The sequence below is a fragment of the Silene latifolia genome, chromosome Y (genome assembly GCF_048544455.1).
Source record: "Silene latifolia isolate original U9 population chromosome Y, ASM4854445v1, whole genome shotgun sequence".
NCBI lineage: Eukaryota > Viridiplantae > Streptophyta > Magnoliopsida > Caryophyllales > Caryophyllaceae > Silene > Silene latifolia.
The window spans coordinates 449,957,263-449,982,369 of record NC_133538.1 but is presented as its reverse complement, the minus strand read 5'-3'; the positions used below and the strand labels follow the sequence as shown (position 1 = coordinate 449,982,369).

Here is a 25,107-nt window from a genome sequence, read left to right as displayed (position 1 = left end):
GAGACTGTTACAAGGAGACCTATCTAGGATCCTGGAGATACCCCTCAAGATTATAACTAACATCCCTTCACCCTTAAGTTTTTCTAGAGACTGTTACAAGACGACCTATTTAGGATCCTCGGGATTCCCCTCATGATCATAATCAACATTGCTTCACCCCTAGGTTCTTCTAGAGACTGTTATAGGGAGAACTATCAAGGCTTCTGAGGATTACCCTTAGGCTCGAAACATCACACCTTAACCCTTAGGATCGAGACATGGAAATCTGATCCCACATCATTTACTAAACCTTTTGTGCTCGGGCCACATCAAGCTCGGGACCCCATTCTGCACCACATCGCAAGCCATAACCCATCAGCCTTAACACCACAAAATACAAGCTCTAGATTTCAATTTGTCAAACAAACCTCTTACTACCAAGCTTCACAATCCAAAATGCAGAAGCCATTTCCACCCTGACCCAGATACGGAGTCTTCGAAACTTTGCTACCCAGAATGTGAGAAACCTAGTCTACCCTTAGGGTCTACTTTTTAGTGTGCTCACATGATAAGGAACATTTTCACAAACTATATCTCTTCGACAGCTAGCTTAGGCACACACCTCAGAACTAAGATCTGGTTTGATTTCGCAACATACGAATACGTAGGCAGTCCTATTACAATGACACAAGCACACCCAAAAACACATTCAATTTTCATACACCTCAATTTCAATTACCAATATAGAGCTCTAGAACTAAGAGCATGGTTTGATTTCACTTCACATGAATACGTAGGCAGTCCTATTACAAGGACACAACCATATTGTTACATGACATCCTATTTGAATACCATAAATAAAACCAACCAAACAATAGATAGAGCAAAGGCCACGTCTAAATTGAAAAGGACCAGACGTCGCTTTACACCGCTGGCATGCTCGCGCCTCACATGGCAATCCTTAGCCAGCAAGCAAACTCACGCGACTTACTACCATCCCCATTTCTCTATAAATACCCCTGCATATGCACCTCTTTAGGTTACGCGAGACTCCGCCCCCTTCTTCTCCCTTAAAATTCTAGACCTTTCGACTTCTTAAGTCAAAAAATCGACACGTGTTTTGGACCTACCGATCAAAAATACAAGCCTTACACATTTTGTTTGGTACCATCCCCGTGCATTCGACCCACCCATTCGAACAACTCAAAATTAATCAACATGTTTTCAAACAACACAATTTCAACATCTTTTCATCACAAAATCCTTTTTTAAGGCACTCTTTTAAACTTGTTTGATCCCGAGTAGTCACATAACGAGAAAACTGTCTCAAGTCGTCTACTTCGCAAACATCATAACATGTAAGTTTGAGGGTGTAAATATTCCACTTATTTCATATATTTACATTTACATGACTTTAAAAACATGAACAATGCATAACATGATCCAAAATATGGATCGATTGAGCCAAAACAGAATTTTAATTAAAGACATAGGCCGATAGTCGCAACAACCAGCCTCGTGCCTCTTATAGGGTCTCTGGTCAGAATCCAAAAGTGTTTGTGCTCGTCTTTCCTCTTTGTTTCACCTTTTATTCTATCGGTTTTCATCATTTCAAACATTTTCAAAACACCTTTTTTTTATGACAAAATGTAATACCCCCTTCTTCCTCGGCCAAAGTAATTGGGAGATGTTACCTTCTCGGTTTCCCAAGGCGGTGAAATCGGAGTTGAAATTATGGAACAATTAACATAATTAAAGTATTTAGTGGATTTACAAAACTATAAAAGAATAAATAAAACAAACGATACAACTCATGACTACTATGCCAATCTAATGAGATGACACTCGGCTCCAAGTTCAAAGCTCGTCCCGTCTCCCACGTGACAATAACTCAAATTGAACTCAACCTCAACCTGCTCCCCATATGATCGGAAATATTATATGGATCGACATAGGCCACCCCGGAAATAGGTGACAATTACATAGACACATAACACACCAGTTTCAATACATTAATATGTGACACAACATGATAAATAGATATGCAGCATGCTAATGAGATAAATGAGATAAATGATATACAATTATACAACCACAATGTCGGTACCGGGACACGCTCATACATACCCATAACCACCAGTGTTAAGGACATGCCTACGACACCACACCTCACCACAATGGTACCAGGACACGCCCAGACGTACCGAGTCCAGAAAGCAACCGGATCCCCTGCCAAACATCGTGTCTCACCCACACGAGTGATTTTAAAGAGAAATATGTCGTGTACGCTCTCAATTAAATAATATTTATATTCTTAAAAAACTACTCCTTGTAGAGCGGTAGAGAGAGGTCGGATCCCAAGGGACGGGTATTGTATTGACTTATCGGTTGTTAATAGCTATGTCTTAGTGTCACAATTTGGGTTGAGGTTGAGATTTGCAATCTAAACTACTTAAAAAAAAAGGAAGAGTAAATAAATTAAAATAAAGCAAAGTAAGCAAATAGAGTTTGTAAACTATTCATTAAAGGCACTAAGGTGTCATGAGTTCATAGGGGAATCTTGACGAGATCACATTAATAAGTTACATAGATGCAAGCAATTATTGTTGTAATGGAATCGAGTTAGTTTATATCTTACAATTCCTAGGGAGTTTTAGGTCTCGGAGCCGAGTGGGTCATAACTTTCAACACCTACATCGACTTAGTCCATCCTATTCAACTATATGCATGGTCTAACAAGCCTAGAGTTGGTTTATGTCTTACAAGTCTTGTTGAAAGGATAAGAGAATCATGCTAGGTTGTCAATCAAGCATTTCATCAAGCATAACATGTGCATAAGTTGAAACTACAACAAGCAAGCATTATATGAACTTATTAAGTATAGATCTATACCATGATTAACTCCCCTAATCCCCCACTAACCCTAGTTAGGGAACTACTCACTCATTATATTGGAAAACATGTTAACATTGGTGCCAATCATGTTAACAATGGTGCCAATCATCTGAACAGTTATAAACATGATATAAAAGTAAAGCAATAAACAAGGATTAAGTAAAGATTAAAGAAATTGTACCAACTTTAAGATGAACAAATAGAAAGTAAAGAATAATAGAAGAAAACTTGATTGATGATGAAGAGTTGTCAATTCTCCAATAAAAACCCAAATAATATTCAATTACCCCAATAGATCTAAGAATTCTTAAACAATAATTAAGGAAGGATTAAAGTGTAATTAATCTAATTGATGTCTAATCTCTAATTTTCTACTTAAATTAATTGTTATTACAAGGGAGTATTTATACTAAGTACAAGTATTAGGTTAACTAAGGGTTTAAATGGCGATTAAGCCCCTTAACTGAAGTCCAACGCCTTACAAGTCCTTGTTGAGCATTGGTACGCCCGTCCTGAACAGCAGTTTTGCTTCTTCTTTCATTTGGCTGGCCCTTAACTTGTGGGGATCCTTAGGGGGTCATGAGGGTCCTTCATCATTTCCCATTTACTTGTTTGATTGACTTAGGCCTTTAGTATTGGTCTCCCCTTTGTTGCTTGGTCATTAGATGCGATCAATTTAGCTCCGTTTTGCTCCATTTAAGCAAGGCTAGCACTCCTCTTCTACCACGGGCACAAAACCTCATAGAATATGCATATTAGGAAACTATAGATAAGAAATGACCCTAATGCATGCTAGAAAGCATAGGAACGTGGCTAGTTAGGGGACTAAATGTGCGTAAATACGAGTCACATCAAATATACCCAAACCGAACCTTTACTCATCCCGAGTAAAGAGGTGACTAAAACTATGACCTTTATTTATACTACTATAATAACATAGCCGATGTGAGACAATTAGCGGGTCTCACTCTGCCCCTTCAACTCACAACAAGACATCTATGAGGTAAGATGCCTTCTTGCAAGGCAAGGTGGGGCTTGCCAAAATGGCGATGCATCCAAACATTAAGCACACAAAACATATCAAATGATGCATCCACAAAAGAATAGCCACTTTCCTCTTCTAAGTGGTGGAAATCATCTTAAAGGGAAGTAATTTAAGGGTACACATTCCACCATAGATATTAGTTCTCCAAGTTACTAAGTCCAAGAGGATACAAAAAAGTCACCTCCAAGTTGTGTTAAACTAGGTTACTTTCATCCACAATTGCTAAATGCTTTCGTCAAGGGTGATCGGATGGGGTGGAAGGATGATCCTTATGATGTTAGTTGCATATGACATGACAAATCTCAGATTCTCTACAAGTGTAAAGGCCAAGGATCTTCCCAAGCTGAACAAGGTGGCATAACAAAAAGGTTTTTGGGAATGAAGTGCTCAAGTCAATTAAAACAAAAGTAGTGTATTTGACTAGCATTCAAAATTTGGCCTCATTTTAACTTCCGCATTTCACATTTCAAGATATTAAGATGGGGTTTGTCCCTCATTTGATAGTGTCATTTGCTTTTGCCAATCACTTATTAGGCAACCGTTTAACCTCTAGACAATTGTTTTCGGGGTGATAATCACTTTGTCTTTGGACGTTTGAATTCACAACCGTGTGGGGGCCCAATTCAATGGATCCCTCACCAAAGCATATTGAAGTGTTACGCCTCCATCAAATTTCTCGGCAATTCAACAATTCAAAACATTGAGGTTTTCTTGGCATATAAAACGATTCCACATCACAAAACTTTTGAAATGAGCACTTCAAACTTATTAATGAAAAATATTTTTGGGTTGCCAAACCACCAAGTCAATCAAGGTCACCTAGATAAGTTGATCAAGTCCATATCACATCATAAGGTTGGATAGATGACTCACATACAAACCCTTGACTAGGGTTTAGACCATGGGACAAAAGATACTAGTATGACACATCCTAGAGTGTCTTGAGGGTATTCTAGAAAACAAAGTCTCAAGGAGAAAAATTATCTACAAGGGCCTATATACACTTGTCAAGCTTCCCAAATAGGCATTTTCACAAAATTTTTCTACCATGCAACTACATGCCATGATGCAACTAACATATGTACAACTCTAATGCATATTCTTCTATCAACTATTATGCCATATAAACTAAATGCAACTCCTAACATCACATAGGTTCATACCGCATCAACAAAAAGTAGCCACATTGTCATTAACATATAAGAAAAGGAGAAGGATATTTGGAAAAATCATACCATGCGGTCTTCTTTATCCCCTATGCTTCGAATGTGGCGTAGTCGTCCTCATGTGATAAGAGTGACAAACAAACATGTATATACAATGCTCTGCTACAAAGAAAGAACATGTTTTTGGTATTTTTCAATTTTTTTAATTTTTATCATTTTTGTAATAAGAGTTAGATGTTAGAATTTCCCATTTCCACACTTGTATGGACATTGTCCTCAATGGACAAAACGATATAAAATAAATGAAATGCATGAAGCTATGTGAAATGCATGAATTCTATGCTAAATGCATACTACATGATATATGTTACACATGATGCAAACTAAACTATGCTACATGATGCATGCTTTCTATTAGATTGGAGAGCTAATTGGAATTAACTCGGGTTGCTTGTGAATGAATTTCCCCAAACCAAACTAAACTAAACGTTATTTCTAGTGCAAAAATTGGGAAGTTTATTCATAAGGCATGCAATGCAATGCATGATAAGTAACTTGTCATTTTTTATTCTTTATGGTGGGAGCAAAAAAGATAGTCACCTCAATGATGCCGAGGTGTGAGTCCTTTGATGTTGCTAGGACTCAAAAACTCATAGCCATCAAAGAGTCAAAAAATTACTTTATAAATGCTCTAATCTACATGTTAGACAGGTTATGCAATCATGAGATAAAAAACAAAGTAAAAGGAGGGGTAGGAGACTCACAATGGTATAAGATGAGATGCTATGGAAGCCACCAACTCCTTAATTACGTCCTCCTCCTTCATGCTTATTCAATAATTAACTATCACTCATTGTGATATCATCATCATCATCATCATCCTCCAATGATCTAGAGGCATCAGCGTTATCATCTTCACTTGAACTTTGCTCATTGTCATCATTACTTCCTTCACTATATTTTCCCATCTTCATCATCAACACGCTCTTCACTCCTAGCAACCCGGATTTCCCTCTCTTCATCTTGGGAGGCTTGGGGAAAGAATACCTTTCTATCCACCTAATATGGCAAAGGACTCCTAGGGTCAAGAAGTCCTTGCCTAGCAAGGTGAAAGAGTGTTGGATATTGGGCATAGTAGGCATTCACCCGATCCTTGTAAGCCTCTTTATGGATATGATTTATTAACTTGGTCAAGTAGTCATTGCCTTCCACAATATTTGGATCATTGGTTGTGAACTCATCAAAGGCAAATGGGTAAGGCGATATAACTATGTAGGAGGGGCCTTCATATAGATTTTGTTTTTCATTGATGATTATCTTGGCATGTTTGGAGACGGAGATAAGATAGTTGTTTCGGTGAGTGGAAATGCGGCAAATTTTTCGTTGCAGGACAATAGAGTCGGCTCCCTTGATTATCAATTCATATCCCGGGGTTGAGTTATCATGTTTCACCCAATGGAATTTGTGAATTAACATGCTCTTATCAAGGAGACGACCACCTCAATAGGCTCCCTTGCTTGCTCTTTTGCTTGTTCCATCACCACCAATGCCTTGGATGCTAGAACTTTTTGTCTCTTTGAAAGATTTTGGGATTTTGATGCTTGAGTGTTTGCCTTTGTTCTTGCCATGATGATTCCTGCTTTGAATTGATGTCAACAAACCTTTGATATACTTGAATGCTCTTCCTTTCTTCCAACTTCAATCAATTTCTCAATCAATTTGGGGGGTTTTTCGAAATTGTCCTAACCCTAGAAATTTTTGATTGATTTTGGGAAAATTTTGATGTTTGAAGGTATCAATGTTGACAAAGGAGTGATTTGAATTGAATTTGAGCAAGTTCAAAATGATTGTTGATGAATTTGGTTGACTATTGTGGGTTTTTGATGATTTGGTTGAGTGTTGTAGTGAGGGAAATGTGTTTGTGTTTGTGAATGGGGAAGATGGAAATGAGGGATGAAGGATGAATCCCGTGTTTTAAGTCTAAACAGCAGGTGGGGACGTGCGTCCTGAGATGGGGACGGGGGAGTTGTGCTTTAGGATTTTTCTTTGTTCTTTTGGGACACCCGTCCTGACTTGGGAATGAGTGGACTGAGCACTGGGACGCTCGTCATGGTTCCACCTCGAGCGGGCTGCATTGTAGTCCCTCTTTTCTTTGCTCCAAACCCTACGAGCTAAGGTCAACTCGTGCGGATCCTTTTTCTGCTATTTTGATCCTTCATCTCCTGTTTTTCCATCACTGTGTTGCACACCATAGGCTTGGCTAGCCTAGGCAATTTCTTCCCCACACTTGCTCATCATACACTACAAATTTGAAACACAATAAAAAACCTTCCCTGACTTGCTCTCATGTCACAAAAGTCCTATAACAAAGCATCTAAAAGCAAATGCAAAAATAACAGTACAAATTAAATGAAATTCAAGTTAAGAGTTTAGCATATTTACAATTGGTGGTTTAGGGAGGACTCCACCAAACCCTCTTTCATTTGGAGAGATGTCAAAGGGGTAAAGCAAGGGCGTTGTTGATGTTGCTCAACGCCTTATAGAAGTAATCAAAGGATTGCTCACTTTCACGGTAGAAGTCTTGTGTAGACCTCGGTACATAGTTGCTTCCACTAGTGTAGGAATCTGAGTTAATCTTGTGGTGACAAGGAGCTACAAAGCCCGAGGGTCATAGCATTTCCAATGTAAGGATTAATCAATCTGTCAAACTAATTATCCATAGACCATATACTTCCTTTGCTTCTTCCCCCATATTGAGAGGATTATGAGTTGGCAAGAGCAACTCCTCTTTCTTGTTGTCATGGACAACGAGGCCTTCATTGATACTTGTCATGATGGATGAGCCTTTCAAGCTCTCATTCTTAATATGAAAAATCACATGCTTTCCGAATAGAGCCACTTCAATATCATCCACTTTCTTCTAATTGGGCGATGTTTCCTTGCCCTCCTTGTTAGGATTTTTACCTTTGACTTGACCTTTGAATGGGGAATTCAGTTTCTTGTTTTCACCTTCCCGGCTATAATGATCAACCATAAAGCATGGTTTGTGAAAGTTGGGAGCTCTCATTGTCTTATTAAGATTAAAATTGATTGTTTCATCACCAACTTCAAGTGTGAGCATTCCGTGCTTTACGTCAATCACCACTCCGGCGGTGTGTAAGAACAGTTTTCCTAGAATGATCGGTATATTGGAATCTTCCTCCATGTCAATAATAGCAAAGTCCACCGGTATAAAAAACTTTTCAATTCTCACGGGTACATCTTCCCTTACCCCTAGTGCTTTCTTTGTTGTTCTGTCCGCCATTTATTGTCATATTAGTGCACTTAAGTTCTCCCACCCCTAGCCTTTTACATACCAAGTACAGCATGACACTCCCACTTGCACCTAGATCACATAGTGTTTTGTTGATTCTGGTGTCACAGATGGTACATGGAATAGAGAAGCTTCCCGGATCTTGGAGCTTAGGTGGGGAGTTTCCTTGAATTATTGCACTACTTATCTTTGTGAATGCGATGGTTTCCAACTTCCTAATGGACTCTTCTTGGTAAGGATGTCTTTCATGTATTTTGCATAGGCTGGTACATAGTTGATCAACTCCGTAAATGGGATGGAAACCTCTAGGTTCTTTACAATCTCCATGAACTTCCCAGGTTTCTTATCAAGCTTGAGCTTGGCTTGGCGACTTGGAAACGGAAGTCTAATCACAATAGGTTCTCTTTCAACCTCTTTGGCCTTCTCTTCATTTCTCTTCTTCAATGATTCATTGGTAGTTGGTTCCACTACCCTAGGATATCTTCTCAAAGGTTCCATCACATCTCTTGGCTTGACACTTTTCTCAATAACATCCTCTTCAATTGGCTCCTTAGGTCCCTCATATCGTGTACCACTCCTCAAGTGAATGGCATTGATGGTTTCATGCCTTGTAGGAGGATTACCTTGGGGAGGTAATTGTCCTTTTTGCCTTTGGGAACTCGAAGAGGCCAATTGGGTCATTTGTGTTTCCAACATCTTGGTATGAGCAAGTATATTTTTGATGTTAGTGTCTTTGGCTTGGCTATATCTTTGCATTTGAGTGAAGAAGTCTTGTTGGCTCTTTTACATTTGAAGGACCTCTTTTGAACATCAAAAGCTTGGTCATTGGTTTAATTGTAAGGGTTGGTTTTGGAATACTTGGTTTTGGTTGAAAAAGGGTCTTTGAGTAGGATTTCTCATTGGAGATGGGGTGTATGTTGGTTGAGGATTTTGAACATTTTGGCATTTATATGAAACGTTTGGGTGAAATTTGGTGTTTTCATTGTAAAAGTTAACAGTAAGGGGTGCCATTCTTGTATGCTTGGAAAGCATTCACTTGCTCATTTATGCCCCTACACTCTTGTTGATCATGTCCCAAAGTTCCAGAGTTCTCACATACTCCATTTGGAATACAAGATGTTGACACCATGTGATTGACTTGTTGATGATGCTTGGGTGATTGAGAGGCTTCATTCATCTTGGCTATGGCCTTGTCAAATTTCAAGTTCATTGTGTCAATATGGGAGCATAGTTGGGCACCCAAATTGGCACTCAATTGTGTGACGGAGTCAACTTCATGTCTCCCTCCCCTAGTAGCTTTTCTTGGCCTACTATATTGAAAGTAGTGAACCGCCATCTCCTCTATATTGGCCCAAGTTTGATTATCATCAACCTCGGTGAATCTTCCATTAGAACCCATGTTGAGCACATTCCTTGAGTCTTCATACAACCCATTCCAAAATTGTTGGACTAGAAACCATTCGTTTAACCCATGATGAGGACAAGAGCGACATGTATCTTTGAATATTTCCCATGCCTCAAATATAGACTCTTCATCTCTTTGCTTGAACAAGGTGATTTGGGCTCTTAACATGTTGGTTTTATCCGGAGGGTAAAACTTCTTGGAAAAGGCCAGTGCTAACTTCTTCCATGAATCAATTCCAAGAGTGGCCTTGTCTAGGCTCTTCAACCATTGCTTTGCGGTTCCGATCAAGGAAAAAAGAAACAATACCCATCGAATTTGATCTTGTGTTACCCCCGTTTTGGAAATTGTATCACAATAGTCACAAAAAGTTTCCATGTGTAGATAAGGGTCCTCACTAGGCATGCCTCCAAATTGACTTCGTTCGACTAATTGTATGAATGCGGATTTAGCAATGAAATTATAGGTCAAGTGGGGTGGTGTTGGAGTACCATTAGGTAGGTTCTCCTCGTTTGGTAAGGAATGAGATGAAAATTTAGGCATTGTAGGTTAATTTTGTTGTTGGTTTGGAATTGGGTTATCCTCTCCTTGTCTTTCAAAAGGTTTGGTAAACTCAACACTATCCGTTTGGATGATACCAATGTCCACAAGTTCTCCAATACCCACAATTGTTGAAGTACCTCTAACGGTTCTTCATATATTTGTCAAAGTTCTCTCGATTTCGGGATCAATAGGCAAAAGATCGGCTTGTGATCACCTGGACATGCAAAAATCAAACAACTAGAAAATAATTAAAACTACCTTGAGGAGTTTAACTTCTCCAAGGTTAAGAAAGACACAACAAAAAATAACAAATGATAATAACTCAATTGAACACCGTTCCCGGCAACGGCGCCATTTTGATTTGGTCGAGAAAAACGTGTCGTTTACGCTCTCAATCAAACAATATTTATATTATCAACAAACCATTCCTAGAAAAGCGGTAGGTAGAGGCCGGATCCCAAGGAACAGGTATTGTATTAACTTATCGGATGTAAATAGCTATGTCTTAGTGTCACAATTTGGGTTGAGGTTGAGATTTGCAATCTAAACTACTTCAAAAAAGGAAGAGTAAATAAATTAAAGTAAAGGAAAGTAAGCAAATAGAGTTTGCAAACAATTGATTAAAGGCACTAGGGTGTCATGAGTTCATAGGGGAATCTTGATTAGATCACATTAATAAGTTACATAGATGCAAGCAATTATTGTTGTAATGGAATTGAGTTAGTTTATATCTTACAATTCCTAGGGAGTTTTAGGTCTCGGAGCCGAGTCGGTCACAACTTTCAACACCTACATCGACTTAGTCCACCCTATTAAGCTATATGCATGGTCTAACAAGCCTAGAGTTGGTTTATGTCTTACAAGTCTTGTTGAAAGGATAAAAGAATAATGCTAGGTTGTCAATCAAGGATTTCATCAAGAATTTCATCAAGAATAACATGTGCATAAGTTGAAACTACAACAAGCAAGCATTAATATGAACTTATATATTAGGTATAGATGTACCCCATGATTAACTCCCCTAATCCCCCACTAACCCTAGTTAGGGAACTACTCACTCATTATCATGGAAAACATGTTAACAATGGTGTCAATCATGTTAACAATTATAAACATGATGGAAAAGTAAAGCAATAAACAACGATTAACTTAAGAGTAAAGAAATTGTACCAACTTTAAGATGAACAAATGGAAAGGAAAGAATAATAGAAGAAAACTTGATTGATGATGAAGAATTGTCAATTCTCCAATAAAAACCTAAATAATCTTCAATTACCCCACTAGATCTAATAATTCTTTAACAATAATTACGTTAGGATTAAAGTGTAATTAATCTAATTGATGTCTAATCTCTAATTTTCTACTTAAATAACTTGTTATTATAAGGGATTATTCATATCAAGTACAATTATTAGGTTAACTAAGGGCTTAAATAACGATTAAGCCCCTTAAATGAAGTCCAACGCCTAACAAGTCCTCGCATGGGACGCACGACCTACCTCTGATGGATGCTCATCCTAATTTGTGGGTGGCTTCTCCTGCCTTGGGGACGCCCGGGCTGAGCATTAGCATGCCTATCCTGCCTCTGGGACGCCCGTCCTGAAGGGCTGTTTTGCTTCTTCTTTCATTTGGCTGCCCTTTAACTCGTGGTGATCCTTGGAGGGTCGTGGGGTTCCTTCATCATTGCCCATTTACTTGTTTTATGGACTTAGGCCTTTAGTATTGGTCTCCTCTTTGTTGTTTGGTCGTTAGATGCGATCAATTTAGCTCCGTTTTGCTCCGTTTAAGCAAAGTAGCACTCCTCTCCTACCAAGGGCATAAAACCTCATAGAATATGCATAATAGGAAGCTAAAGATAAGAAACGACCCTAATGCATGCTAGAAAGCATAGGAATGACGCTAGTTAGGGGACTCTAAATGTGCGTAAATACGAGTCCCATCAACGAGTCGCTCCTGACTTAAGCCATTAATGTGCACATCCCCCTTGGAGTGGGAAGCTCCAAAGGGCGACCCGAGCGCAAGACGGTTTCCCAACCATCTTACGTCTCAAAAAACAACCAAGTACCGCCACCAATAACCTTCAACATAATAAAACAATAACCACATATGACAAATAGAGAACAACACTAAGCATATGACTAATTCATGAATTCAATCCCAACATGTTATGAATAACCGTCCCTCAAATACCAACACGATATGCCAAACGACTCACAAATGCAATAGTGAGGAAAGACACCTTAATATGCATACAAAATATTGAAACCGAGTAGGATATCCCACCTTTTCGCATTCTTCACAAGCTACTCGATTCCGAATCGATTCCGTCATATAAAAATATTCTTATATGACCGTCTCATCCTAACAATTGATACAACAGTATAACAATGCATTCTACACTACCATAATATGAAACTCATTATTATTAATCACTAATTATTCATATTACATAAGCTAAATACCAATTAATCTCCCTTAGTAAACCCTAACTTGAGATTACGATAAGACTTAGGAGAAAGGTGAGATTTCGACTTACAAAGGTAGATCAGGGATTAGGGGGGTTTCCATCATCAATCCAAACTTGGAGGCCATATGAGTGGTTGAGGGAGCATTTAGAGAGAAGGGAGAGTGTTTTAGAGTAAGAAGGAAGGAGAATAAGAATGAAGAGGATAAGGGGTTTGAATAAGATGAAATCCCAAAATATCATTTCTCAGGTACTGCATAGTGTCACTCGGCCGAGTGACCGGTTCACTCAACCGAGTGCCACTCAATCGGTCGAGTATACTCCTTACTCGATCCAGTGCTAGTCACTTGGTCCGCTAGGGGTTCTACTCGGTCCACTGGAAGTCTACTAGGTCTATTTTAGGTCTTACTTGGTCTAGTGGAAATGTCATCCTTTACTTCCGAGTATATCTGGGTCCCCTCACGTGTTCCGAGGTCCTTTGTGGGTTCTAAAATATCCGGTTATTATACGCTTCCCTCAAAATGAAATCCGTCCCCGAATTTCGCCACACACTCTCTCTTTTCATAACTCTTGCTTGAGTCTTTTCTCATCTACTTACAAAATCTCACTTTCTCTTGTAGTGCTGGTATCGCTCTCATATCTCTCTCTCTCTCTCTCTCTCTCTCTCTCTCTCTCTCTCTCTCTCTCTCTCTCCCTCCCTCTCTCATGGTGTTCCACGTACCTCCGTACCCGTATAACACTCGTTTAGCGCGTATATGATGCTTGTTTTTCCTTCTTTGGCTGCTCTCTTTGACTATCAATTATTACTTTCACCCCCCCAAAAAGAGAACTTCGTCTCGAAGTTCACCACTAATCTTGTATGACACTCTCCCGGTAACCTACTCTTATGCCAAACTAGGAGGCATACGGAGGGTCCCGACTCGCTTGACTATGTCTGTATGTCATTCATAACAACTAAGTGTATATCTATATGGTGGGATTTAGATATGCCTATGATTAATATATATATATATATGTAGACACTACAAGACCAGGCCGAAATACTCTTTATACTCATCATACCATTCACATATCGTATCAAACCGCCATCGTTTCGTACTTGCATTCCCATTACCACCGTCACTATATTGTTCATGCGTTTCACACTTGTCATGTAACATGCATTTGTTATTTATCGTTTGACTTATCCAACTACTATCACGAAAGGTAAACACGTCATATCTTGTTGTCATATACTCTACGTTATCACAAAAGCATTTGCAACTTGATCACACTTGCACACTACGTAAACAAGCGACAAAATTAAACGTAAACAATTTTTGAAAGTCTATTGTATAGGATTCCCATGTTCGCTCGACTTTTATGAAGTGAGTATAGTCCAAAATCAAAGTAAAATACCTTATATATGGTCGAAAGTTACTAGAAATGGTCAATTCCATACTACTCGGTCGAGTATAGGAGCCAATTGGCCGAGTAAAAGTCACTCGGTCGAGTGAAGAGGGTCACTCGGCCGAGTGCGGGTCTTACAGGAGGTTTGCAGATTCTGTCCACGGCCTAATCGGTCGAGTGAATAGTGTCACTCGACCGAGTGGACGTCCACTCGGTCGAGTTAAAATGGCAATCGGCCGAGTATCACTGGGTAGTCTAGATTTCGGCCATTAATGGCCTCTAAGCTCACCTATGGTCATGCATACATGTAATAGAGTCGAAATGGTGATCATTACACCGTACTACTATACAAGGTCTACTTGTTTTGGATCAGAATGACGAGTTTACATTTCACATTTTACACTTTATCATTTAAACACACTTCTTTTCCAAATAAATGGATCATGTTAAGCACCAAAATCCGAACTTGATAAATGGATGTTTAATTTCCCTCTTGGCATACAAATAAATCTATGTCCAAGTCGACATCAATTACTTGATATTTGGATAAATAAACCGACTTAGCAAACTTTCAATGTTAGGTTAAAATTTTGAATGTACATTCATGCATTTACCGTTTTATCAACTTTTGCACTTAGCAACCATGATCGATCAGTAGAGGCCGCTAACGCGGGAGGGATTAGGTGTTCGATTAAAGAGCTTCCCATTACGCACCTCACCCCTTACTTAGAACCTTTGGATAGTGGACGGCCTTATCCATGGCAACGAGAGTTATTCGAGCGATAGGATGATAAAGGGGTATGAGTCCTTATCTTTAGTACCTATGTCAAGCACCGCTTTTTGATTCGTTTGACCGAAGTACAAAGTGGATTCAAACGGTTTCCAAGCATCCTATAGTTGCTTGGTGGCGATTCTGAACATATCTGAATAGTTTTGAGGCCTTCATCGAGACGAAACTGATCGATCTAAAGCAATCTAGTCAAAAGCATTTCTACGTCGCCGAACGTGGCTTTCAAACTGCCGTACGTCCACAGATTGGCATGCAGGTGGCCTATGTCCACACATAGGCACCAAACCGCAAAAAATCTAAAATACACAACATCGTCATCAACATATAACCCATCCTCCTCACGTGACAATTGAAAATAAATGGAAGGGAAAAGAGTTAGAACCATCATACCAAGCGGTCTTTATATTCCCTTATGATATGTCTGAAATGGAGTATTGTACCTATGCGAGAAAAGAACTAAACCACACAAGTAAATAAACTTCTACACTAATAAAGTAAATAACATAATTTTCAGTTATTAAAATTTTTAAATTTTTAGTGGTTTTATCTTTATGAAATAAAAGATGTATTTTTGAGGTTTTCTTAAAAAAAAATAGATTTTTTATAAGTTTTGAATGCCAGTTCTCATTCCCACACTTATTTTGGACATTGTCCTCAATGTACAAGTTACGAATAAGGAAATAAAAGAAAAGACATGTTTTTGTATTTTGAGATAAGGTTTATTGAAAAATAAAGAACTTGTTTTTGAATTTTAATATTTGAAAAGTAAAAACTTGTTTTTTGGTTTTTGAATATTGAAAATTGAAGTACAAATGCAAGATGCAATGCATGATATGAATGAATGCGTACTCTATGTAAATGTAACTATCTAGATGTCATATATTACAAATGATGCAACTAATCTAAGCTAAGATAAAGTGATGCATGCTTTCGGTCGTTCGGTGATAAATTAACTTGGATTGCAAAGGATAAAAATATAAACACCTCAATGTTGCCGAGGCGTGAGCTCTTTGATTAAAATGGGACTCAAGAACTTGAGGAGAGACCAAATTAACTCTAAATGAAGTGAACTGTCATGAGTTAACTAGAATTAAAGTTAGTACAACATGAGAGCTGTGTAAAAGAAGGGTGTGCTCACAAATTACGTCTGTGGTTTAGATATTATGCTATCCACCGTCCACAATCTGACCATCATCCCCTCTTTAATGTCTCTAGCTCTCAAGCTCCATCTTCCAAATATTCACAAATAGTGTCCTCATCATTGTCATCACCCTTGCTTTAATCATCATCATCCCCATGGCTTTCATCGTCCTCATCATAATAATAACTTTGTTCATCACAATTGGTTTTGTTGCTAGATTCATTCCCTTTATTTTTCCCTTCTTCATGTACCTCCACCGTTCGATTTTCGGCCTCATATTGTTCGATGTAAGGAGTAGGAAAGAACACCTTCTTGTTGACCAAATCCAACAAGGGTCCGTTTGGATCAAGTAGCCCTTGCCTTGCTAAATTGTAGTGCGGCGAATATTGAGCATAGTAGCTATTTACTGGGTCCTTGTGCATCTCCTTATGGATTTATTAATTAAGATTGTCAAGTAGTCATTAAATAACACTCGGGTCATCATGGGTGAAAGGTTGATGATCATAGGGGAAGGTAGGTATCATAATGGATGAAGAAGGTGTTGCTTGTTAGCATGCTAGTGAAGGTGGTTGCCCATTGTTGACCAGTGCATCAAAGGGTGAGATCGAGGGTAGGTAATCCGACCTTTGATCGGCCAGTCGCTTAAGCTTTGCACTGATTAAAGTAATAGAGGTGGAACCCCTCATCAATTATTCAAAGTTTATGGTTGAATTTTCTCTTCTGGTCCACTTAAAGCGGTTGGCTAACAATGCTTCATCAAGAAGGCTACCACCAATAATAGGTTTATAAGCTTTGTCTTCATTGAAATTCGGGTTGAAGTGCTTAGCCAACTTTATCACCAATCCTCCATTCACGATATAAATAACCATTTCTTTTCCATCCGTTAAATTGACCCAACGATCCAACAACAATTGCATAACATTGAGTGAAGACTTGTAGGATCCGTGGATTTTCAAGGTAATCAATATCAAGCTTAGAAAAGGTCCTCGCTTCTTTTCTAGCAACGATGGTATTCGATATAAACTGATGTTAATAACTTTTTCCTGGGTGGTGGTGTGGACATGGGCCACCCTCACGCCGTTTTGGCGGACATGCGGCGTTCTTAAAAAGCGACATTCGGGGATGTATGAAAAATTCTTTCAACCAGATCGCTTTAGATTAGTCGGTTTAGTTTCGATGAAGGTCTCGAAACGATGAAGAGATGTTCAGAGTCGCAACGAACCAATTATGGTGCTCTTAGAAACGTTTCGAATCCACGTTGTACCTCGAACAAACGATGCATAAAGAGGTGCTTGACATAGGTACTAAAGATAAGAATCGTCCCCCTTTAGCGTCCTTGAAGGAGAGTGTCATTGGGGCTCTCAATCAAACACATTTATATTCTCAAAAAACAACTAATTAGTGGTTCAGTCGAGGTCAATCCATGGGATGGTGTGCTTTGGGTTCTAAGTCTATCTATCTCAATTTATGCTAGTGTCACAATTGATTTAGGTTTGTAGTTGGTGAGTCTAAACTAATCCAAGCAAAGAAGTAAAACAAGCAATAAAAGGAAGGATGCAAACAAATGATTAAAAGTGCCAGGAAATCATGGGTTCATAGGGGATTCATGGGAGTTGATCATGCAAACATGTTCTCAATTATATTGCAAGCACTTATTGTTGTGATGGGATCGAGTTGGTGTATAAGCTTACAATCCCTAAGAAGGTTTGGATCCCGGAGTCGAATCGATTAGATTGTACAACGCCTACAAGTCGACTTAATCCTTCCTATTTAACTATATGCATGTTCTAATGAGGCTCGAGTTGGTGTATAAGCTTACAAGCCTCATTGAAAAGATAGGTGATGGGTAAAAAATGTAAGGATTCATAGGCTCGCATTTCATCAAACATAACATGTGCATAAGTTGAAATCACAACAAGGAAACAATTTAATTATGAAAACATATTAGTTTAATCCTGAATCATTCCCCATGTTTGTTTCCCTTAATTCCCCATTAATCCTAGCTAAAAGACTACTCACTCACTATCATGGGAAACATGTCATTAATGGTGTCAATCATCACAACAAGTATAAACATGATAAGAGAATGAGGAAATTAACAATAAAGAGTAAAGAGATTATACCAAACATAAGATGATCCAAATAATAAAGCAAAGAATAATAGAAGAAAACTTGATTGATTGATGAAGAGTTGTCAATTCTCCAATAATAACCCAATAGTCTTCAATTACCCAATAATAATAAACTTGAACAATGATTGAGGAAAGATTAATGTGGAATAATTGAGATTAATCTATTCTAATCTACTCCTAATCTACTCTAATCTAAGAGAACATGATTTATTCTAAGGGAACTTGATAATCTTGATTATTACAAATGGGGTATATATAGTAGTACATCATTAGGTTAAGCAAGGGTAGATTAGTAAATAGCATTGCTAAGTGTTGAGTAGGGAAATGCAAGTCCCGAAGGAAATGCGCATATCACGTTGCTAGTCCTACCACGATCCGCTCGGATCAGCTTGGAGCACAGCCAGTCTGTGAAGGAATCCGCTTGGATTGGCATCGGCACGCCCAGATCATAGCATTCTGAGACGCCCGTCTTGGGAGCCAGACGTTCGGATCATGGGGTTCTGAGATGCCCGTCTTGGGAGCAAGACCCTCGGATCCCTGGGCAGAGTGCTTCTCCTTTTCAATGTCTAACAATCCTCTTGCCTTGCAGGGGAGACGCTCATCTTGGGTCAGGGAACGCTCGTCTTGAGTCTCGGGACGCGCGGATTGGCGGATAGCTTGTCTATTTGAGCTCGGATTGTAAAATGGACGTCATTTCCTCATCCAGACTCCTATTGGAGTGATTCAAAAGCCTAGACCACTTTATTTTTCGATGTAGTTTCATCTAGCCTACTTTCAGAGATAAACAAGCAACTCTTGGTTTGGTTACGAGCAATTTCCTCTTGTAATGGCTTCCTTCTCCTTGCTTTTAAGCCTATGATCCTTCTATATACTCTTTATTCCTACATCCATGGTCATCATTCTTGCCTCCCCTTCATACTAGTCCATCCAATATCATTAACAAGCTTCCAAAGATGCACGGGAGATAGGAGTTCCGCCACATTATCTTTTTTCCTATAAGACATATAAAATGCACTAGTAAAGCAAAATAGGAAGTAATTGCAGGATAAAATTGCCATGAAATGCTATATTAGTATGCAAAATAGGTTCAATTAGGGGACTAAATGTGCGCAATTAAGAGTCACATCAAAGATCCCCAAATCGGTCCTTTACTCGTCCCGAGTAAAGAGGTGACTAGAACTTGACCTTTATTTAAAATATCCTAATAATATAACCGATGTGAGAAAATTAGTGGGTCTCACTCCGCCCCATCAACTCACAACAAGACATCTATGAGGTAAGATTCATCCTTGCAAGGCAAGGTGGGGCTTGCCAAAATGGCGATACATCCAATCATTAAGCACAAAAAATAAGTAATGGATGCATCTACAAAAGAATAGCCACTTTCCTCATCTAAGTGGTGGAAATCACCTAAAGGGGAAGCAATTCAAGGGTACACACTCCATCATAGATATTTTATCTCTAAGCTACTAAGTATAAAAGGATACCAACAAATCACCTCCAAGTTGTGTCAAACTAGGGTACCTTTGTCCATAATCGCTAAATTCTTTCGTCAAGAGTAGACTCCTTATGATATTAGAAACACTGTAGGATCACGGAATTCCCTTTTTTGCCAAGACAAGAAGAAGGGTCGTCCCTTATCCACCATGCAACAAATAAGATCAATGGATAAAAGGGATCAAGACGTTTTGAGTTTCACATTTGTAGTTTGCTTTTTGATTTGTTTTTCCCCCCAATTTGTTGTGGCATTTGACATTTGGAGAACATTTCTGGCCATTTTTGATGATTGGCATTTTGATACATGGAAATTCTTTTCAATATTGCATTTTTTGAACATTTTTCAAAGTCACCCCAATTTGTAACGCGGGTGCTTTTATTAAAGCATAGGAGTCTATTTTTACTCCTCTTTTCATTGACGTATTTTGCAAACTTTTTGATTTTTCATTTTGATACTTGAACTCAAATTGATGTTTTTGTGCCCATTCCCTTTTTGTTGACAAAATATGATGATATAAGTGAAAGAACGGTTGCATGGCTTCAAAGGTCACCTTGGAATAAACGGTAGCCAAGGAGTTATCACACCACAAGGTACTCTTGACTAGGCCTTAGTCCATGGGTCAAAAGATAATTATCTACAAGGGATGCCATATAATCTAAATGCAAAACTCCTAACAACACATTGGTTCATACCGCATCAATCAAAAGATAACCACATTGTCATTAACATATAAAAAGGAGGAAGGAGATTTGGAAATATCATACCATGCGGTCTTCTATTTCCTTCATGCCTCGAATGTGGCGTAGTCGACCCAATGTGATAAGAGTGATAAAGAAATAAAGAAATATATACAATATATACAATTCTACACTACAAAGGAAAGAACATGTTTTTGGAATTTTTAAATTTTAAAATTTTGATGGATTTTGTTTTTATGAAATTAAAGAACATAATTTTGAGACTTTGCAAAATAATTCAATTTTTATGTATTTTGGAATATAAATTCCCATCCCCCACTTTATTTTAAACATTGTCCTCAATGTACATGTAGGAGTAGGAATGAAAAAGAAATACATGTTTTTGGATTTTTGATTTTATGGAAATTGAAGTACAAATGCAATGATATGAAATAAATGAATGAATGCTCTAACTAAATGCAACTCTATATGATATATATAACAAATGAATGAAATCTAAACTACATTAAATGATGCATGTTCTCACCTATGATCAAACCTCCCCAAACCGATTTAAGCACTATATCTAGTGTAGAAAAGAATAGGATAGGTCATTAGTGACTGTGCATGAACTCTAGGCTATATGCAACTAACTATATGAATCATGTGAGATATATTACAATGTAAATTATACTATATGAACTAACTAATGTAAATGCAATATGCATGATACCCTTCGTTGTGAGTACCAAAAATAATATTTATATTTCTTATTAAAACTAACCTAGGCTAGTGGTAACAGGGTCGAACCACAAGGAGGCGAATGTAATTAATAATTGTCTAATTCTAGTCTAAGGTAACAAATGTGGGGGTTGAATTGATTTGGTCTATAGCTATAGGCAATAAAACAAAGTAAACTAAATAAACGGATAAAACAGATAAAAGAAGGGTACTAGGATGGTCGGTTCACTATAGTTTCGGCGGCATCATACTAAGTATGTCTAAATCAAACACATGAGGTGGGAAAATAAGAGGTCCTCTCGGTCCACTCTTAACAGATAGCATCTTTCGATCTCGCTATAAGTCCCTCATATCACTAATACTGACTCTCGTCCTGAGAAGTGACTAATAGTCTAAACTTTACCTATCTTTCGATCTCAGCATAGTTTAGTCATTTTAATTGGTGATCTAACAGCTGTCCCTATCTTTCGATCTAATGGGTCAGTCAAATCCTAAACGTTCAACTAGTCGCGTGCACTCGATTCGTCAAATAAAGAAATTAAAACAAGAAAAACGAAGGTAACACCTCACGTGGTCAGTCGATTGACCAGGTTTGGCAGTCGATCGACTGACACGCGATTTCAGTCTACTATTCTAATGCCGCCTAATCCTACAGATTCCCTACATCCTAGCACGAATAATTTCGCTACTCATGACTATAGTGGAAACAACAATAATATTAAGGATTAAAACTACGGAATTCATTCTTAAAACGATTAGGCAAATAAATAACATAAAACGATAAAATTGGCTTTTGGAACCTAAGTAGCAATTTCTATACTATCAACGCAATAAAGATGAACTGAAATAGAACAGAAGGAATACTGAAATTGTAGAGGAATTGTAATAGAATGATTAGAAGTACGAACGAAAATCCGATGCAAACAAATATTCCGAACCCTAATTATTTGATATTCTAAAACTGATAAAAACTGAATGTAAAACTTGATTGAAAACTGGATGGAAAAATTCGATCCCTCATTCTGAAAACTCAAGCTGCGTTATAGAGGAAAAGTACGCAGCTATTATTCCTAAACCTAATAACTCATGGGCTTGATAAATCTCGATCTTTTAATTCTCGTCTGAAGTAGCGGCTTGGTCGATCGATTAAGCATGGCGGTCGATCGACTGAGATGATGTCTGATAGCTTCGAACCGTGGGTTGGTCGATCGACCGAAGGCAGTGGTCGATCGACTGCTTTAACTGATACTTGACTTCTATAATCTCGTGGATTTGTCTTTTGGGCTTTGAAATGCGCACCAAGCTCGTTCCTTAAGTGAATACTTCACGTCAAATACAATGCAGGATACTCGGGGACGGATTTAGCTCAATTTCCGTTGAATTCTTCACATTTCTGCAATAATGTACAAAAACACGAAAGTAGATGGAAATAGGGGAAATGGTAGCTTAAACTACACAAATGAGCTCTGAAATGCGTGTAAAATGAGGTGTAAAACATCATATAAATGACACGCATCAAACTTTCTCAAACCAAACCCTTGCTTGTCCCCAAGCAAGAACTAAAGTTGATCTAATGACCTAATGGAACGAGTTCAATCTCAGAGCGAATTGCAATATGTAAAACCTTAACCATTTTAATGCAATAGCCAACAATCAATTAGCAACTATGAATCATGCAACCGAGTTATGAAGTCGTTAAAAACTGCTGAACCGTCAACTATAGAGACTTCTCAAATTGGACTCTCACGGGTCGCTCATATCACACATAACCATAGGTGAATATATGTAAGAGGATAAAAAGAATTCATTTTGTAAAGACTCTCACCTAACTACGACCTATAAGAACATGCCTGCAATATAATATGAAAGTAATCTCTATGACCGTACATATGCATTCCAACCAACAAAAGACCATAACACATGCCGAGGTATATATGGATATGTGAGGTATGGGTAAGAAGAGGCAAAACATTTATGGGAAAGTGGAGGTACAGGTGATCAAGCTAGTACCAAAACGGAACCATATGACAACATCCTTCTTCTTGCTCAAAATTCAATCGATACGGTGCTATAGCAAGCACAAAACTCACAATCTCCAGTATAACAGTAATCAACCAACTCCCCATAAGATACTAATGCAACATGGGAGCAAAAATCGCCATAAAATAAAGACTTGAATCATGCGAAATTGATTTCTTTTCTTTCTCGGGCTTCAGTCGATCGACCACGATATCCAGTCGATCGACCAAAGCATCTCTGATAAGCACTCTTTTTTTCTTTTCCGAAACATTTTTTTTCTTCTCTTTCTTTTCAACTTCTTTCCTCCTTCATTCTTTTTATCCAACAAAATCTCAATAAGAGCAAATGTTACCAAAAACTAAGTAACAATCCCAAGAGCATAGACTACTAGTTTGACAAGGCAGGCTAAATGTAGGATGTAGTTAACGGGACAAAAAGGCTATTTTTTGGCAGTGTGGAGCTTATGGGTAAAATGAGAAAAGGAGACCTCTACCACATGTGTCAACAAACCACAAACCGAATGCACACAGGTATTAAGCAGATCAAGTTCATACTTATGCATATTTATGTAACATGTCTCATAAGGAGTACTACTCACATTCCTAGATAAACTGGTCATAGATGACACCAGTTATAAGCTCTAAAGCTTAGAAAATATGATGTAGCTTGCCAAAATTCTAAGTCAAGTCTCAAGTTCAGCAAATAATTAACTAAAACTCGTAGATATGCACTTATACGATTCTACTAATAACATGTCAATTAGCAAGGTTCAGGCAGAAACAGATGCAAATGCAATATCATCATTGAAATACTACCGTTCCGACTCGACCTATATGCTGAAATAAACATGCATTTTATTGATATTTTATGAAAATTTTCAATTTTTTTGGAATTTTATGTATATATAAGAGAAATGAAATAAACAAATGCAAACTGAAATTGAAATGTGAATGCCAGCAAATGATATGCGACGCAAAACCCTTCCCCAAACCAAATCGCACAATGTCCTCATTGTGCAAAATCATATAATGAAATAAAACGGAAATGGGAATTTGCGTGAAAATAAATAAATATGACATGGAGTGAAAATCGGGAACTCAAAAGACTTTAAGCGCAGCAAAAGGAAACGTCCCCAAACCAGCGTGAGCTAGGAGGTTTCAGTAGCTAGCACTGCTACCAATAAGTACCTGAAAGACAAACAAATACCACGCATAAAATCGAGAAAACAATAATGAAGCGGTAATTATGTGCATAATTGAGAAAATAGAAGAAATAAATAATATTACGGAAGATAAAGTGGAGTAGAAAACTCCCTCAATTCCGCAAATTGATCAAACACAGCAGGGGAGAGGTCGTGAACAGGTACAGCAGTCCAGGGTGGTAGATCGACCATAGCAGGAAGTCGATCGACCAGAGTGAACAGGAACAGAAGCTCCTGGAAGGCGTGCGACGATCGATCGACCATACAGTCGATCTATCGACCGAAAATCTCTTTGTAACCGATTTCTTCATATTTGCTCAATAACTTGAGCTAATGAGGTCTAAAAACCTGCAAGTGCACAATAATACGCGCCCAAAATTGCGCAAAACACAAAGTAAAGTCTAAAGTGCTTAAAAATCCTAAACAAAATAATTAAATGCGAAGTCTCGCGCACACAAAAGCACTAAAAAGGTTCAAAAGCAATAAAATGTAAATGTTTTTGAAGAAGCCTCAATCAACTAATAGTTGATCAAGAACGGCCACGGAATGGCCCACTTGACTGGCTTATGGCTACAAGAGGTAGCCTCAACGGTGCTCATCTTCTCAACTGCACCATTCCTAACTTCAACATTCGTAGAGCTCAACGGATCAACAGCTTCATTATCTCCCCAATCAATGACCTCTTCTAGCTTATCAAAGTCCAGGTCGGACT

General features: G+C 38.3%; 1 pseudogene; it reads left to right on the top strand.

Annotated features, from left to right (window-relative positions):
- The first annotated feature begins 9,864 nt into the window (after positions 1 to 9,864).
- On the top strand, positions 9,865 to 9,963 carry LOC141636451 (small nucleolar RNA R71; annotated as a pseudogene).
- The last annotated feature ends 15,144 nt before the right edge of the window (positions 9,964 to 25,107 follow it).